Source organism: Lepidochelys kempii, chromosome 8 (genome assembly GCF_965140285.1).
Source record: "Lepidochelys kempii isolate rLepKem1 chromosome 8, rLepKem1.hap1, whole genome shotgun sequence".
In the NCBI taxonomy this organism is placed as follows: Eukaryota; Metazoa; Chordata; order Testudines; family Cheloniidae; genus Lepidochelys; species Lepidochelys kempii.
The window spans coordinates 81,071,741-81,088,816 of NC_136387.1; the positions used below are offsets into that span (position 1 = coordinate 81,071,741).

The window sequence follows — 17,076 nt, forward strand, 5'->3', positions numbered from 1 at the left end:
AGCAGAAATAGCAAGAGGCAAAGACAAACCCTTGGCAGGTCAGCTGTAAATTGGATAGATGTATGATGGCTTCAGTACTTATCATTACAGATACAGGAAAGAATGCAACATTACAAAATACTCTGGAAACAAGAAATGCTGTGCATTTACCAGTCCATTCTCAACTGAATCCGAACTTTTGCAACTTCAGTTTCCAGCAAATATTTACACACATGCATAACTTGATTCACAGTCATGACTCACCCGAGTAAAGTTACATGTGTGCAAGCGTTTGAAGGATTGGTGCCTTAGGGTCAAATTCTCTCACGCATGTTTTTTCTTTGTAGTCAGTGGGACTATTTGGTATGAGTAGGAACTGCTCACTTGAGTAAAGGTTTGCAGGTTGGGGCCTTTATCCTTTCTATTGCCGACTGTACTTATAAGATAGTCCATTTCAACACATTTTGTTTAGTTAAACTGAAGTAGTTCATTTTTAAAGAAAAAAGTGCTATTGCCAAAAACTACAAACAAGACTAACTTTGACTAATATAAATATTTGAAAACCAGAACTTTTTGTTACGTATTATAGAAACAATCCCGATATAGCCGATGGGGAGAAGTGCTTTTATGGAATAGATGAATCAAATGAAATATAACAGAAGAGCATAAACGTTAAATAAACATGAGAAAGTTTGTCTTATAACAGAGCAGCATGTTTGGATCAGCGGCAGATATTCTCTGCTTTTAACAGCTCGAATGGAAATTCTTTACATTTCCACTTCCGCAACACATTATTTGAACCTTAAGCCTCTCTAATTAAAAGGAATCATTAAATTTATTCCTATTACCTCCTTTAAGGTTTATTTGCTAATAAGCAATTGGACAAGGGATGTGTGAAATGAATAGTTGAAGAAAAACGGACAGCAAAAGAGAGGTCTGGAGGGTGAAGTTGGTTTATTAGGCACTGTTTGTCATGAATGAGTCTACTGCACGTACAAAAGCAAATCCCACTACCTTAGAAGATTAATTCTGAAGGAGGCACTCTTTGGGTCAAAGTATACATAAGCGTGTGCCTAATCTCAGAGAAATCAGGCTATTTTCTCACAGCAATTAAGCAGAGGTCTAGGGTTTCACCCACAGTGTATTTAAACACAGGATACAATTAAACCCAAAAGTATTAATATCTTTGCTGTGCAAAATTGCCCAGGAAATAGATTTTGCCCTCTTTCAAATGGAAAGCAAGACAAATTAAGGAGGATGACTTTATCTGAGACAAAATTCTCTTGAAACAAGTGTATATGTAAGTTTCTAACTATTAATTCCTTATGTACACAGGAGTTTTTCCTTTTTTCACCTGTATATCTTATACTGAAAAAGCATAATGTTCAGTTTACCTAAGTGATTGATAACTTAATTTTTCAGTTAAATTAAATTTGTAAACAGTTCTACAAAATAAATAAATTCGACAAAAGCACTATTAACATCCAATATTACGAACAAAAATTCTGTCATGTAGCCTTGTTTTCTATTAGACCAGAGAAATGAGTAACTGTAACATCTTATTAAGTGATGAATAGTTTAGAAAGATTTCTTTCTTCCATGTTGTGTAAAGATTTTAGTTACATAAGCAAAAAGAAGGCTTGGTCTTGAAGAACATTAATGCCTATTTGAAACAGCACTCCGAGAGGAGGGGATAAAAAAAATAACTTCACAACATGTTATTTGTTACACATTGACCCCACTGGGCAAGAATCTTCATAATCCAATATTTTATTAGATAAACTATTACTTTTTCAAACCCTCTAAAAACCCATTGTGAGCTGGTGCACTTTCATATTTATCACCTCTCTTTTGGCTACGTAGCAGATCTATAATCCACTTCATCATTAATCCACTAAAATAAATCAATTTTTTTTCATTTATATAGATAGAAAATGCCAATCAGGACAGCTCTTTGTACACAAAACAATATCCATTAACAGTAAGAAATCAGGCAACCTGTATGTTTGGTCTTAAAAAATGCTACAGCTCTACCATCAAGGCAAAACATAGAACAGATATTAAATATATTGCATGAGAAAGCATCGGTGCTTTAATAAGTCACTGAAAAACTGTTAATAGCTTGAGCTTTCGGTCTGATGAAATCCTGCATATGATAGTAGATATTCTGAATTTTGTAAGAAATGTGCAGAAGTGGTTTTGTTTTGTTTTTTAAATCACCAGTGATTTACTTTTCACTGACACTGTTGGCCAGTTAGACTCCATTTTAACCTTTAAAAATGCAGCATTTCCCCAAACAAGTTACTTATTAAATAAATGTTCTTTTTTGAGTGCAAGTGACCTTTTAAATGATTATTTCTCAGCACTTGCAACAAAGAGAATTTCACCTATCACCTTTAGGTTTTTGATGTGCTGCAGTGAGTGAATCCCTAACCTTTTCACAACATGTAACATGCTGCAGAACACAAAATTACTTGCTAACTTTAATTAAATCCCTTCAGGAAAGTCTTGCTGACCTCCCTGGGGGAAAAAAAAAATCTTACAAAATGGAGAGAATCTCCCTCACCTCAAAACCACCATATCCCTCATCTGCATTTGATAGCTGTAAATCAATCTGCAACTGTTTCACAAAATTATGTTCTACTGTACCAGATAACCACTGCTGTTGCTACTTCACAGTAATGTTTTTACATAATTTAAATTAAAAACCATAAATCTCTTTTTTTTTCTGGCACTCAGTAAGGGCCTGATCCAAAACCCACTGAAGTCAACTGGACTCTTTGGAACAGGCCTTAAAACAGCAGTCACATGGAGTCTTCTAAGTCAGTGGTGCTCAACCTTTCCAGACTACTGTACCCCTTTCAGGAGTCTGATTTGTCTTGCATATCTCCAAGTTTCACCTGACTTAAAAACTACTTGCTTACAAAATCAGACATAAAAAATACAAAAGTGTCACAGCACATTATTACTGAAAAATTCCTTACTTTCTTATTTTTACCATATCATTATAAATCAATTGGAATATAAATATTGTACTTACATTTCAGTGTTTATACTCCTCTATATACTATACACGTCATTGTCTGTATGAAATTTTAGTTTGTATGACTTTGGTAGTGCTTTTAAGGTAGCCTGTTGTAAAAGTAGGCAATTATCTAGATTAGTTCATGTATCTCCTGGAAGACCTCTGCATACCCCCAGGGATACGTGTACCCCTGGTTGAGAACCACTGATTCTAAGTTGTGAGCTGCCTGAAAAACATTTGAAGAAAACACAAACTTCTGGACAAAAATCACCCTATTCTCTACACCATAGGGAAAAAAATTTGTTCTGCAAGGTAAGAGAATTTCACAACACAATGAATGTAAAAAAACAGGAAGTCACCTCAGAACCAACACACAAAGACTATCAAGGAACAACAGGCCAAAGTACCATTGGATAATAAATGGATGCAGCTCCCTCCTCAGAAACTAATGGAGCAGTGACCTCTTTTCCCATTAAGTGGCAATGGTAATTTTAAACTTGATAATTTATGTTACGAATCAAGTCAAACATAACATTTTCATGCTTTCCTTAGAGTTCTTTACTAAATTAAAGGGACCCAAGTTTTTGCCAATACTATTTCCCTGATCCCGAGCTATTATAACTTACAACCAACATATATAAACACACACACACACACACACACACACACACGAAGCACAGGATAGATTTTATTCGCTGGCTTGTTACAGTTCTCATGCATGCTAAATCCATCAGCATTACTCAGCTTTGATGTCTTCCTCTGAAATATTCAGGCACTTCAGCATACTTCTAACACTAAGATGTTCATCATGTATTATATTTTTCTATAACATTAAGTTAAGAAGGGACATAAGTCTTAATGTCTAGGTAATGCTTTTAATATCTAGGTAAGGAAAATTGGGTTCTAAATGACTTAGATAACATGATGATCATTTAAATATTAAAGTTTTTTCCCTCCTGACTTGAGTAGTAATACTATTTTTAAAATGTACATTACAGAGAGAATTGGAATGAGGCTTATTTACTTGAAATGAAAGGTAATGTAGCCTGGGAAACATGCCATATAGTTAAAAAGAACTTGTTAATGAAAAGAAACTTACAGGTTTTAGGATTTTTTTTTATGTTGAGTTAATAAGATGGTGCTGAAATTTTGCAATGGATGCAATCCTCCAGATGTAAAATCAAAATTAGTTTCCTGTTATAAGCTGGAGTCCTAGAATAAGCAAAGAAGCAACAGAAAGATGTAAGGACTATGGACCTTCTTCTGTTTTGTTCAGGAAAAAGGAGATCAGTTATCTGATTGGTGTGTAATCACAAAGTTAAACAGCAATAAGGGTAAACTGATTTACTGTCAAGTCTACATGCCATCTTTGTCAGTTCATTATGTATATTGGTGACAAATAGTACAGAAGAGACAACAATCAAATAACTTGCAACAACTTATACTTATATACAACTATTTACATTTCAGCAAATGAATATTGATAAACAAGTGGCTTTCCCTTCACAAACACTACTCAAGGATCTCCCATTCATTATTATATCTAGAAAGTACAAACACTAATTCTGAGTCAGTGACAGTCTGTTGAAACCTGCCCTTAAACAAGGCCAACTATACTAATGTAAAACCTTGGCAAAACCTGCTTTTGCTTCCAAATGTCCTATCATTTTATATCCCCAGGTCACAGGAGTACAGATTCAATATTATATCTGTCCTTGAACCTGGCATGCCCCAATGAAACAGTTGGCAGAGTTTATTTTGCACTGTATCAATACAGTGTAAACCAGCATTTGCTTTCCTCCATGGGGTTATTGAACCCAGCTTGTCTGGGTGCACAGACAGCACTTTGGCCACAGATGTGACTGGTTAACTGTACAAGTAAGGAGGATAAATCCACACAACAATACTTCATTCACCAAGGAAATCTGCAGTGGATTACAGCTTCTCTATGGTTACGTCTGTTCTTAATTTACTGCTTTTATTCAGTTTTCAACCATAAATGAGCCCCTTATGAGGCATTCACTATGCAGAATTGACAACTCTTTATATCTACTCGAAAAATATTTTTGGATAATAATGTATGGTTATGAAATATTTTAAGCCGTTTGAATAGTTACATTATATTCCTTCCGTACTTAATGATGCAGTGTCCCCTGTAAAAATGGAATCCTGGGCAATCTGGGGATTTCACATGTTTATAACAAACAGCAGCTTGGCCATACAGAAACGTAAATTTTAAAACTGCTTATTTCATGGGAATGGCATTGTGATTTTTAAAAAAGCTCTTATACTGCATCTCAGGAGAAAATCCTAGGCAAGAATTGTGACTAAGGGCCCTGTGGATAGGAAAATTTTAAAAAGTATTTTGGCAGGCATATTTTGTTTATGGGCTTTTTTGTTTGTTTGTTTGTTTAAGTTCATGCCACAAGTACTCCTTTTCTTTTTATGATAGATGTAGACGCTAAACACCATTCAACAAGGGAAATCTGAAGATTTCTGAGAGCACATAAAGGCACTGGGGAGGGTTACCACATTATTTATGTATGAAACCGAAATGTAAGCATGGGTATTTTAATCTTTTTCACCATCAAAGGTTCTCTCTCAATTTGTATGCCGAATTAATGTGCTATCTGCTTCGGAAGAGCCATCTAATGGGACTGATTAGCATTGGACATGAAGTGGCATTCAAGGAAGAAGATGCCAGTAAACAGAGCTACCTTGGAAACCAGTGACATGCCATAAAGCTTCACATACAAAAAATATGTCTTGCTCCATGCCAATATCTCCCACCTCTCCCCCCATCAGCAACTCAGACATATGTCCTCAGAGGGATGTCATCCCTTGACGCTGTAATTGGCAATAGAGCAGGGAATCCATGTCAACGATATGGAACACTTATTAATTGAGACAATAGCAATGAGGCTGTAAAAAACCTTCCAAGATGACAAAGTCCCCTTTGCATTATTTTAGATTAATTTAAAGTGTTGGCACACAAAGCTTTACAACTTTATTCTTGGCAGAATATGAGCACTTTCAGACTCATTGATACTCAGGGATTCTTCACTATTACAGAGTAAACTCCCTGTAGATGAACAAAAGAAAACATTTGAATGAGGTACTTGCAGTGTTTTCCTCATTAGCGGCTACAGTGTCTTGATCAGGGAATGAGTGCTTTGGGAAAAGCATTCTTGGCATTAAGAAGAAAGGACATTGCTTTTACAGGCAGGAACACTTTATGATTTTCTGAAACATCCTATCATAGCACCATATGTAATTCAAATAAAAAAATACAACTGAAAACAAAATTAAGTATCAGGGTACTTTAAAAATATGGGCATATGGATTTAAATACAGCAGAAAAATACTGAACTGATTTTAGCTTGGTTACTTTAACCATTACCCTGTTTTATGGATTCCAGTTCTTCCTTTGTTTGCAATCTAATTGTGACTGGTTTTGATTTCTTTATAAAAATAGAAATTGCATTGTTGTTATACTGTGTATCTTCAGTCTTGTTTAGTGGATGCAGTTTGCATGCTAGGGACATTTCCTGCATTTGTCTAAGATTCTGCTGGAATTACTGGATAAAATACTGTAACTAAATTCTGCAATAACAGGGACTATTCCAGTAAGACCCTAAGGCCTTGTGAGTGCATAATTCCCTGATGTATGCATTGTGCATGGACTTCAGTGGCAGTTGTGTGTGTGTGTACACAAGTCCTGCTAACATAAATAGGAGTTATGGCTCAGGACTGAAAGATTTACTTCAAAACAGAAAAGTCAGACAGGCAACACCACCCGATGACAATAATAATTGAAACTCAGCCCCACCCCAAAATACTAAACCTTAATGAACAGGCTTGGCACAGGGAGGCTTTGTGGGTGGCAGAATCCCCACATGTTTATTCACAACAGTTTCTGAAGCCTCAGACCAGCAGAAGCTTCTGTTGCCTATCCACCACTGCCCTATACATGCAAAGTCAAGTGAAGTGGTCTGTGGATTCAGATAGTCATAGATCAGCCTGCCACACCTGTTGCTCCATAGTGATGTGAAAGGAGCTCCAGTGGAGCTGGGCTCCATACACAGAGAGTGGATACCTACTGCAGAGGCTTTGAGAATCTGTATCAGTCCCACGGCACAGTAAGCCCTCTTGAGCCCCAGGGAGCAGTACCATGGTGTCTTGGGGCTCCGCAGCCACAGATATCTAAGTAATTCAGGAGAGAAATAATCTGAGGCAGCCATGTTTTCCCAGCACCATGCAGCTAGTCAACAACTCCCTTTCACCAACATCTGAGTCAGTGATGTTGTCCAGTTGTGCTACATTGCCGTTGGGGGTGGGGAGGTATGATGTCAGGAGAGGAAATGCCTACTCAAGATTCCAGCGGGGCGGGCGCTCCTCCTCAGCTGACTGATAGTCTGCGAGAGTGATTGGCCTGGACTGCCAAAGACAGGCGTGTGGTTGATAACTCCAAAATGACGGTCATTCGAGAAGTGGAGTTCAGGCCCCATCTGGCCAAAGACCACCCCTTCGCAGCAGCCAGGGGAGTCAATGTTCAGTAAAGCTCCCCCCACCTCCCCACAACTGTCCGCAGGACAAGCAGTATCAGTTCCTGGGCTATGTTATTAGTATGCTGCATACTAAAGGACTAGGATTTGGCCCTAGCAGCACAGTCTAATTTCATGAACAATAAACCATATCAGTTGTCTGTATTTGTGTGCCATAAATAAAATGAGCCACACAGTAATATACTGTTACAGGTCTAAATTAAACTGACAGCAGCAAGGACACTGCAAGCTAAGACTGCAGCTCCACTGTGAATTCACCTTCCTATACTAGTACTTAAGGACTGCCGTTAAGGATGATCAGTATCAAGACACCTGACCCAGCTGGCTAATCAAGTGTAATCTATCTGACCCATCTGGCACCTGAGCCAGCCAGCATTCTTACATAATTAATATCACACACCAGTGTACTCATACTAGACCTCCACACTACACTATACTGTGTATATGAAGAAGTGCAAGTTGGAGGATCATTTAACACTGAATTTTCTCAATACATCACAATTACAGAATCACCCTTGCTGAATAGCTTCTTTTTACTGAGCTGTTGGAAATTTTCACAGTATCCCAGTAGTTAACAAATTATATCATTTTTTATCTGAGATGGAGAGGTCTAATGGTTGCACATGGGGACTATAGTGTAAAACATATACAGGCATTAGGTCAAAACCACTTAAAGAGAAACTGAAGAAGTTAATCATTTAATCTACTCAGAGTTGTCCTGTTTAACTCTTACCTCAATATATATATACATATATATTTTAAGCCCACTACTTTATGGACCAGATACTGCAAACTTTATTCACATGGGTTGTACCATTTAAGTCAACTGGAGAGGATCCCCATATTGGGACTTCAGGGTTGGTTAATATCAACTTGCAGGCCCAAATATTGAAAAATACAGTTGTGTCTATGTACTAGTTTTGCTTCCAGTGACGTGCAGCAAGCTGGAGATTTTTTTTCTTGAAGCATTATGTAGCATTAACAGCAAAGATAGAATGAAACAACTATTAGACTATCACATATGCCTTCTCGGGCACTTGGATACTCTAACAGTTGAGATCAGTCCTTTCCTCCACCAGAACAAAGTTATTCTAAAGCCACTTTACCTAACTACAAGATCTTTGTAAAGGGGGGTCCTTGGATGGGCTACAGATGACATAACAGCTTCTACACCACTCCCAGCAACTGGCAAGGCCAAAGGAAAGGGTGACTGCACCCTGGCAATCCCTGGTTGCTGTAATTGCTCTTTGGTGCCATAGGCAATCAGCACAAGTTTGAAGTGCCTGAGGAATGTTTAAACATGATTCAGGGGATTGGAACTAATCAGAATGGTTTCAGGAGCGAGAAAGCACAAACGTGGCTTAAAACCCCCTTTGGACATCCATCCTTAACTTGTGCTAAGGGGTTCTCAGCTGTCACTGAAGATGTTGAAGATCTGGTTCTGTGTGTCTCTGGGAAAAGCTTGTCAACTTTTTGGGATGACAGTGTGGTATGAAGAAATGCAGAATATCCGATAACAATGGGCCAATTTAATCTTTGATGTAACCTCACTGACCTCCACAGATTTATGCTGGGGCAAACGTGTTCCATTATACCCATAAATAAGTAAATATAATGCATTCTGTAAACTACTGATAACTGCACCTGAGACAAGAACATATATGCTAAATTTGAGCCCATAGCAAATTAAAGAGTAGCTGAATGATAACCCCTCCACAATAAGGTGTGCAATCAATAATGAGCTCCCCTCCAAAGGTTAGCTCATTTACAAGAAGCACTTCAAAGTCTGGGGCCAACTGTTCACTAATAAACACTTTAGGTACTAGATGCTAAAATGCCATTGCAATAAAACAACTCCACCCTGGTGTATCAGCAATGGACCCCCACCAGGAGCAGACCCAATTGGGGCAGGCTAGATGGATTGATAGGTGAACCACTTCTGGATGTTACACACACTACACACATGCACTGATGGGTAGGTGACGCTTCAATGACGGAGGACAGTCAACACGACCGTTCTGGCTGGTGTTGCAGACAAATTCTGCTGTCCTTCTCAGGCTTCTTTATAATATTGGAATAATTGCTTAGTCCTGACTGGTACCAACACTCTTCACACATCTTCTGTCTACTGATAAATAAAGGGGGCTCTGGAATGCTGCATGCAATTTATTTCGACTTGTGTCTGGGATAGGTTGTTCAGATGAGGCATGCAGGGCTGGGCCAGATGGCAGGGTCAGGATCTGCAGAGATGCTCTAGGGGGTAAATCACTCTGACTTCTCAGAAAGTGATGCTCCATTTTCTCTGAGCCTCAACACTGGAAGAAAAAAAGGCAGATGTGGCCATCAGCAGTTTTCTCCACCAGTGTGAATTGCAGCACATTTCCCAAAGCCTGTGGTTCTGGAAAGAACTCTTTTATGGCTTTCTGTCCTATCCTATTTTGATATCCACAGATATATAATGAGATTTTTTTTCTGGGTTACTTATTGTGAATTTTATCTGAACCTGACATTATTTGGGTACGAGGATTGGGGCAGGAATTTCATAAGAATGTGCTACCATCTTAGATTTTTGGTACAATTTCCTGGCAGGTGCAAACACCTTGAGAAAAGGCTTTGAGTAATGTTCGCAAATGCACCTAAGTCCCATTTTGAAAAGTGACTTAGGGACTCCAAAGGGCCAGATTTTCAAAGGATTTTCGGCATCTAATGGAATAAATAGGCAGTTAATGTGATTTACAAAACTACCTAAATGAATTACATGCCTAACTCCCATTGAAATCAATGTTTTGGCACCTTTGAAAATCTGGGCCCAATTCACTTTTGAAAGTAAGAGTTAGGCACCTAAGTGACAGATATTTTTGAAAATGTCACTCCTTTATGGCTATATTTCTGTACTTTGCCCATGGTAATCAGTGGAACTCAGTAGAGCAAAGAGTAAGATGCAGAAAAGTGAAGGAAAAAAATGAAAAAAAGTTAAAATGAACTACTTCAGACTTAAAAAACATACAAAAAGTAAAAGTTGGCTTCAGTCAAAATTTAGGTTGCAGTTCTGGACTGGGGCCAATTCTCAATTTATCCAAGCCCAAACCATTTCTAATGGAAATGTCTGATTCTTCCCCCACAACTCTAAAAGCATTATTAGGTGCTGCTACTGTAATTAATAGACAGTAATTTATAGAGTTCCTACTTCCTTTTTAGAAACATGCAAAACTAATCTCACAAAAATAAATGCAAAGTAACAACTGAAAAGTGACCTTTAACCTTTTGATGAATTTAAAGAAAAAACGTATATTGGATCTGTACATTAATAGAGCCTGTTGAGCTCAGTAGAATATTTTATATTCATCTGTGGTTCATCAGGCAGGTTCATGACCTTTACAGAACTGCAGCAGCTCCCTCTGTTCTGAAAGTCGCAAAGGGGAAGATAGTAAATATTATTTTGTGATTAGAAAATGATACGAGAATTGTTACAGAGTTTTCAGTTCAAGAATTAAAACATACACAGCAGGAGAAACTGCACAGAGTGGAGCATATTTTATTCCTGGTAATACCCATGTAAAATCAGAGCAGCTTCTAGGACTTTGGTAGTGTTATTCCACAATTACACCAGCTTAAGCACATGCCTAACTTTAACCACGTGAGTAGACCATTGACTTCAGCACCTTGTGGAATCAGAATTTGGTTCCGTGATCTTGTTCCTTTCTACAGCGTAGAGAAAATGTATCCAAAATGAATACAACTGAACTTTTTAAAAAAAATTTAACAGTGAAAGTAACTAACCCTTGGAACAAACGTACCAAGGACTGTCATGGAGTCTCCATCACTGACGATTTTTAAATCAAGATTGTATGCCTTTCTTAAATATATGCTCAAGGATTTATTGTGGGGAAGTCCTATGCCCTGTGCTATATAGGAGGTCAGGCTAGATGATCACAATGGTCCCTTCTGGCCTTAGAATCTGAAAAAAAATTGTTAAATTTGTGTGTTGGTAGCATTTTATATGAAACACAGGAATAAATAACCAAGTGCAAGAGAGTACATTTTTAAAGCATTACATGAAGTGTCTGATACAGTGTTTACTAAAAGCTTAGTTTATCTACTGCATTTTTAGTTCCATATTCTGAGTTCCTTGGTATACATATAGATTTTTTAAAGGTCTTCAGTTATGACTTGTTGGGTTTATAATTTCATAATACCCTGCTCTTCTCAGACCTTACAACTCAGTGGGTTGGTCTAAGATACCAAAATACAGGTGTAGAATTGTGTTGGTTGTGTGCAGAAATCAAACTGGGGGTGGGGATGTTGGAGCAGTGGTACATTCCCAAGCTCTTCTTATTGCCCAAGTTCTACCTTCTTCTGTTACCAAAGTAAGAAACCAGATTTCACAGATCTTCATGATATGATTACCCCTCTCCTTTTGTACACTTTTGAGTTAGCAATGTTGACATTTAAATTATCATTACAAGGTTTCAAAGCTAATGCCCAATTGAAATGAATGAGACTTTTCCCAATTTTTAGTCCTGTTGTTTCAGGCTGTCTTCAGACTCACACAAATGGCACAGTATTTTGATTTACACTTTACTCACATACTGGACTACGGTTTGTTTGTTTGTTTTGAAATCAAAGCTTACAATTTGGCTCCCATCTTGTGCTCCATCAGGAAAAAATAATAGCTTGCCAAGCTGCTGGGAGCCAATCCAGTGGGAGCCTTGGTTGTATGTATGAACTACAATAGTCTTAAACATTGTGGAAATTCCTCTTTGGGTTGGTTTTTTTAATGCCACATATGAAATAAACATAAATCTGACTAACTGAACATGATGCTATACCTTATTCTGCATCATGAGAATGTCCTTTACTTCTTTCTCCATATACCCTTTTCACTGTGGTAAACTGCAGAGTGAGATTTAAACACTGTAACAATATCAAAGGTAACACCTTTCACATGGAGCATTATAGCCTAATGTCAATAACTAAGATGATGACAGGCAAAAAAAGGGTGGTACAACAAATTCAGCTTCCCTGCGGGCCAATTCACAGCCATCTTTCCAACCAAATTATCCCAATCTAGAAGATTCATGGTGAAATCCTGGTCCCAATGATGTCAATGAGAGTTTTTCCCACAAACTTCAAGGGGGCCAGGATTTCACCCTCTTTCTTTAGTGTATGAGGGCACTTTCAGCCCATGTTAATTTTCTCAAGTATCTGGTGATGAAATAGTTTTCATTTTAGCTTATTTTTCATCATTTACTTTATTATCACAGAACGATCCTTCCCATTAATGGATTGCCTTCATATTTATTCATTGTTTTGTAATATACTCTTTCTTTTGCTTCCTCATTGGCAAGGGACGATGAAGACAGGAGAGAACAGGGTATTAATGACTCCTGAGCTGGTGCTTCAGGAAATGCTCAAGTCCCGCCTGCCAAGAACTTCCAACTTTTATGAATGTGTGCAAATGTTTTTTTGCAGCCAGATACCACTTTCACATAATTGCTATGGGAGAGTCATCTAACTTGATTTTGTCATAATTTAAGTGGAAATCCTGTTACATACCATCCCAGGGTGGGCAGAACATAGCCCACATCGTTTTTACAAAGATCTTATACTGACATTCTCCATTTAAATAAGGCAAAGCTAACTCTAGAAAATATTTCTGGATAGGATACTAATAGTAATATTACAGCTCTCAATAGTACAAGAACACTGGTCAAAACCACAGATCCTAAACAGAACCACCATGAACAAAATAGCCAACATATTTTGCATCCTAGCTTGCTAATAACTAAAATGTGCTGTTGCCAGAATAAGTTTCCCTCAGAGCAAAATTTAAGAATCATATTATTTAGCTGGTTACCAGACTGTTTGAGTTATCTGTCCCTTATTTAATCCAAGGGATTACTCAACAAAACCAATGTTCATTCAACAACATTTACAAAATCTGTTGTGGATTACCACTATCACCAGTTAAACCTGTTTCAAATTTATTGCTTTCATTCAGGTTAAATAATAAAAGGGTCCATTTGTACCACCACATGTATATACACGAATTCAGCTTTCATCATTCTCTACAAGTTTAATCCAGTGATTTATGTTTTTTAACACAGATTTGGGGAATCTGTTGAAGAACCTCAGCCAGACTGATAGAAGAGTTAAACTGGATTAATGTGATATGGTTAAAGCCAGCCTATTCTGTTTGGTGAAAGAGAAAAGGCAAATATTTTAACACTGCAACCCTGCGTGAGGTTCTAATCATTTTAATGACTTTAGCAAAGGAGAACAGAGCAAGGTTGGGAAAGTTCAAAGACACTGATCTTTATTATTAGAAATATGTTAGAACAGCAAAGAAGCAAAGCTGCTTTTTTCCTACTTTTTCTTTAGTCACAGCAGGAAATAACACTCTACAGATTACAGAATAGCAGCCGTGTTAGTCTGTATTCGCAAAAAGATTAGAGTTTTCTGACATTTAAGCAGTCAGGGCAGTGGTTACATTTTAATTTTAAAAACATTTTTTTAAAATTCTTCCAGTCTTCCAACATTTAACATACACACACCATACAGAAAATTCAGTGTGAATTACTTGTCTTATGTTTCATAATACAGGCAAATTTTTTAATTTAAACTGAACTGAATGGCTGAGGGTTTTGTTATTGGGATACAAAGACTTTTGCCTTAGGTCAGCAGTTCAAATCCAGCTCAAATTAGAAACAACTGAAAGTGTTTAACCACCAAATGGCCATGTGATGGGTTGCATGAAATGAACTGGGTGCTCACAGTCCAGTTTGCAGTGGATAATACCCAACATAAAAACAACCACCACTGCCTCACTTCCCCAGATGGCATTGCTTGACAATCTTAGTAAAGAAGTCAGGAATTAATTACTTCCGCCCCTCTACCAGTGATCCCTCAGTTGAGGTGGTCAGGGCTGAGGTGCAACAGTGATGTGGTGTGGGGAAGCTTCTCTGGCTGATGCTTATGTTATACCTGCAATATGGATAAACAGAGGATTTCTGTCTCCAGAGTTATCACATGGCTCTTAAAAATCTTTCTCAAAGCACTGAAGGAATGAGAAGATTGGAATGTCCAGAACACTACATGGACTTCCCACATTCCATGTTATAAAGCTTGTTAAAGTAGCACCTTTTAATCTTCAGCAACAAATTAAGGCTTTCTTGAACAATTTGGTAAAGCATGGCTCTTCCTACAAGCAGTGGACAAATCAAAGCTTTAGAAAGGAATGTCTGGTTTTGCTTGATATGCAGTTCTGATTATTTTTAATTTAGCCTAACTGTAACTTTTGTTATCATAGAATCACAGGACTGGAAGGGACCTTGAGAGGTCACCTAGCCCTGCCCCTTACACTCATGGCAGGACTAAGTATTATATCTCCTGGAACTCCTTATACTAAGAACATTATCAAGATGGAAGAAGTGAAAACATAACAATGTGCTCTGTGCTTAGAATAAGGCACTGAGAGTCAAGTTCAAACTTGGGGATGTAAAGTTAAGCATAATCCACATTTGAGGACCAAAATAAGAGCTGCCTGGTTTTCAGCAGGGCTGAGTGCTTTGAGCTTCCACTGAAGTCAATGGACATTGTGGAATTTCAGCATCTCGATAATCAGATAATTTTTACTCGGGCGCTTAAATATGGATGTAGGCGCCTAATGTTAGGCACCCAAGTTTGAACATTGTTGGGTAAAATCAATGGTATTTAGGCTACTAAGTGACTCTGATGCTTTTGAAAAAGGGATTAAGACTCATCCTTTGAAAATGTTATCCTTTTAATCCTAAACTATTTCCCCTGCTATACACATTGTGTGACTCAAACAAGTCGTTATCTTCTCTGTAGCTCAGTTTACCAGCTGTAATTTGATGAGGCTTAATCAGTGTTTGTAGAGGGTTTTAGAACCTCTGATAAAAGAATCATAAGTGCAAAATATCATTATTAGTAGTATTGTTAAAAATCTCCTACAATAAAATACATGGCTTCTCCAAGTTCTGAAGCACTCATAAACAAGGTACTCCTGCCGGCTCCTGCTCCCTCTGTGAGAAAGGAGGAATGACTGACTTCAGCTCAGGTTAAATATTTACAAGCAACTTAAAATATCTTGACCTGTCTGATTTGCTTTAGTGATCGCAGTGGTATTTATAAAGAAGCCCAGCAAAACTCTTGGAACTATATTGTACACTTGTGTACGAGGGTGAAATTCACTCCTCTGCAGGGAACCAGCACCATGACTATTGTGCCTCCTAAATCCCATTTGCACAATGAAAATAGAACTTAAGTGAGATGTAAAAGAGGCCAGAGCCTTGTACAGGATCCCTGCATGGTAGGGAATTACACCCGTTGCAGTTATTTTCTCACATAAAAGATCTTTGGTTTTATTTCAGTACTAAGGGGCCAAATTCTGCAGAAATTACATAGACAAAACTCCCAGTGAATTCCCAGAAGAAATTTCTGAGTAAGCAAGGACTCAGCAAGGAGTACAACATTTGGCCTTCAGTGTTTAAAAATAATTTGGCTTCAGCTTACGGACCAGTTCAGAAGGTCCAATTATAGTACTAATTACATACAAGCATATTTTCCCCACATTCCTTATTTAGTCACTATTTTTATTTGCTGTTTTGTTTTTGTGCCAGTTTGACATATCAGTTTGACATCTTTTTGTCCTGATGATCCAGTATAAATGTATTTATTTAAAACATTCTGTCAAAGCAAAACCTTACATTTTTATTGGAATTTAATGGGAATTGGAAACTGTAGAGAACTAGGCTGGGAACTGTCTCAGGACATGTTCCTCAAGTCCCAATAGGATGGTGACACTTGATAACACAGAGATGACATAGTTAAGGTGAAATCCTGACCTTGCACAGACTGAAAAACTAGGGTGGAAGAGATTTCTACAGTTGTAGAAGTGAGGGAAGAATCAGCTTCAGCAAGCTACGGAGCTGCAATGCAGCTGAGAAGACCAGTGAATCCACATGGTTATGGATCCCTGGATCCATTCACTAGCCCTACTATACCAAATCACTTCCTGAAATCTCTCTAAAGCACATGTTCCAGTTCTGTGTGGGCTTCACCAATCCTACCCCTTCTTGCCTTGCTAAGTGGAATCATACTGATTCCACTTTATCAAAGGCCACCCTACACCATCTGTCTGGACAGATTTGTCCATTAATCCCTAACGACTAGACTGAGTTTTTAGCTGCAGTCTTGAGCAAGAGACACTGCATAACTTTCACTGCTCAGAGAGTTACAGTTCTTGCCCTGTTCCCCTCTTCTTCCACTTACTGCAGCCCTTGAGAGAATGCAGCCTACTTTCTCTCTCATGCCTGGCCATCTACCCTGACCAGCATGGAAGGCGGGAGAAAGAGCAAAACCAAGTCACACTCTGCCTTCTCTTTACTGACTTGCTCACAGGGAGGAGCATCTGGAGACCAAAGGCTACATTCCACACCAGACTGATACAAGGCTGAGGAAAAAAAATGTATAGGGAGCTTTACG

General features: G+C 38.1%; 1 long non-coding RNA gene across 4 annotated transcripts in view; it reads right to left on the reverse strand.

Moving 5' to 3' along the window:
• Nucleotides 1-17,076, reverse strand: part of LOC140916573 (uncharacterized) — a 207,791-nt gene that overhangs the window by 21,568 nt on the left and 169,147 nt on the right. For 3 of the 4 annotated variants that reach the window (XR_012160553.1, XR_012160551.1, XR_012160550.2), the window contains one exon: nt 4,104-4,216. The exons of the other annotated variant lie outside the window; for it this stretch is intronic. This is a non-coding gene — a long non-coding RNA (uncharacterized LOC140916573). The remainder of the gene's footprint in view (nt 1-4,103; nt 4,217-17,076) is intronic. 4 annotated transcript variants of the gene reach the window in all.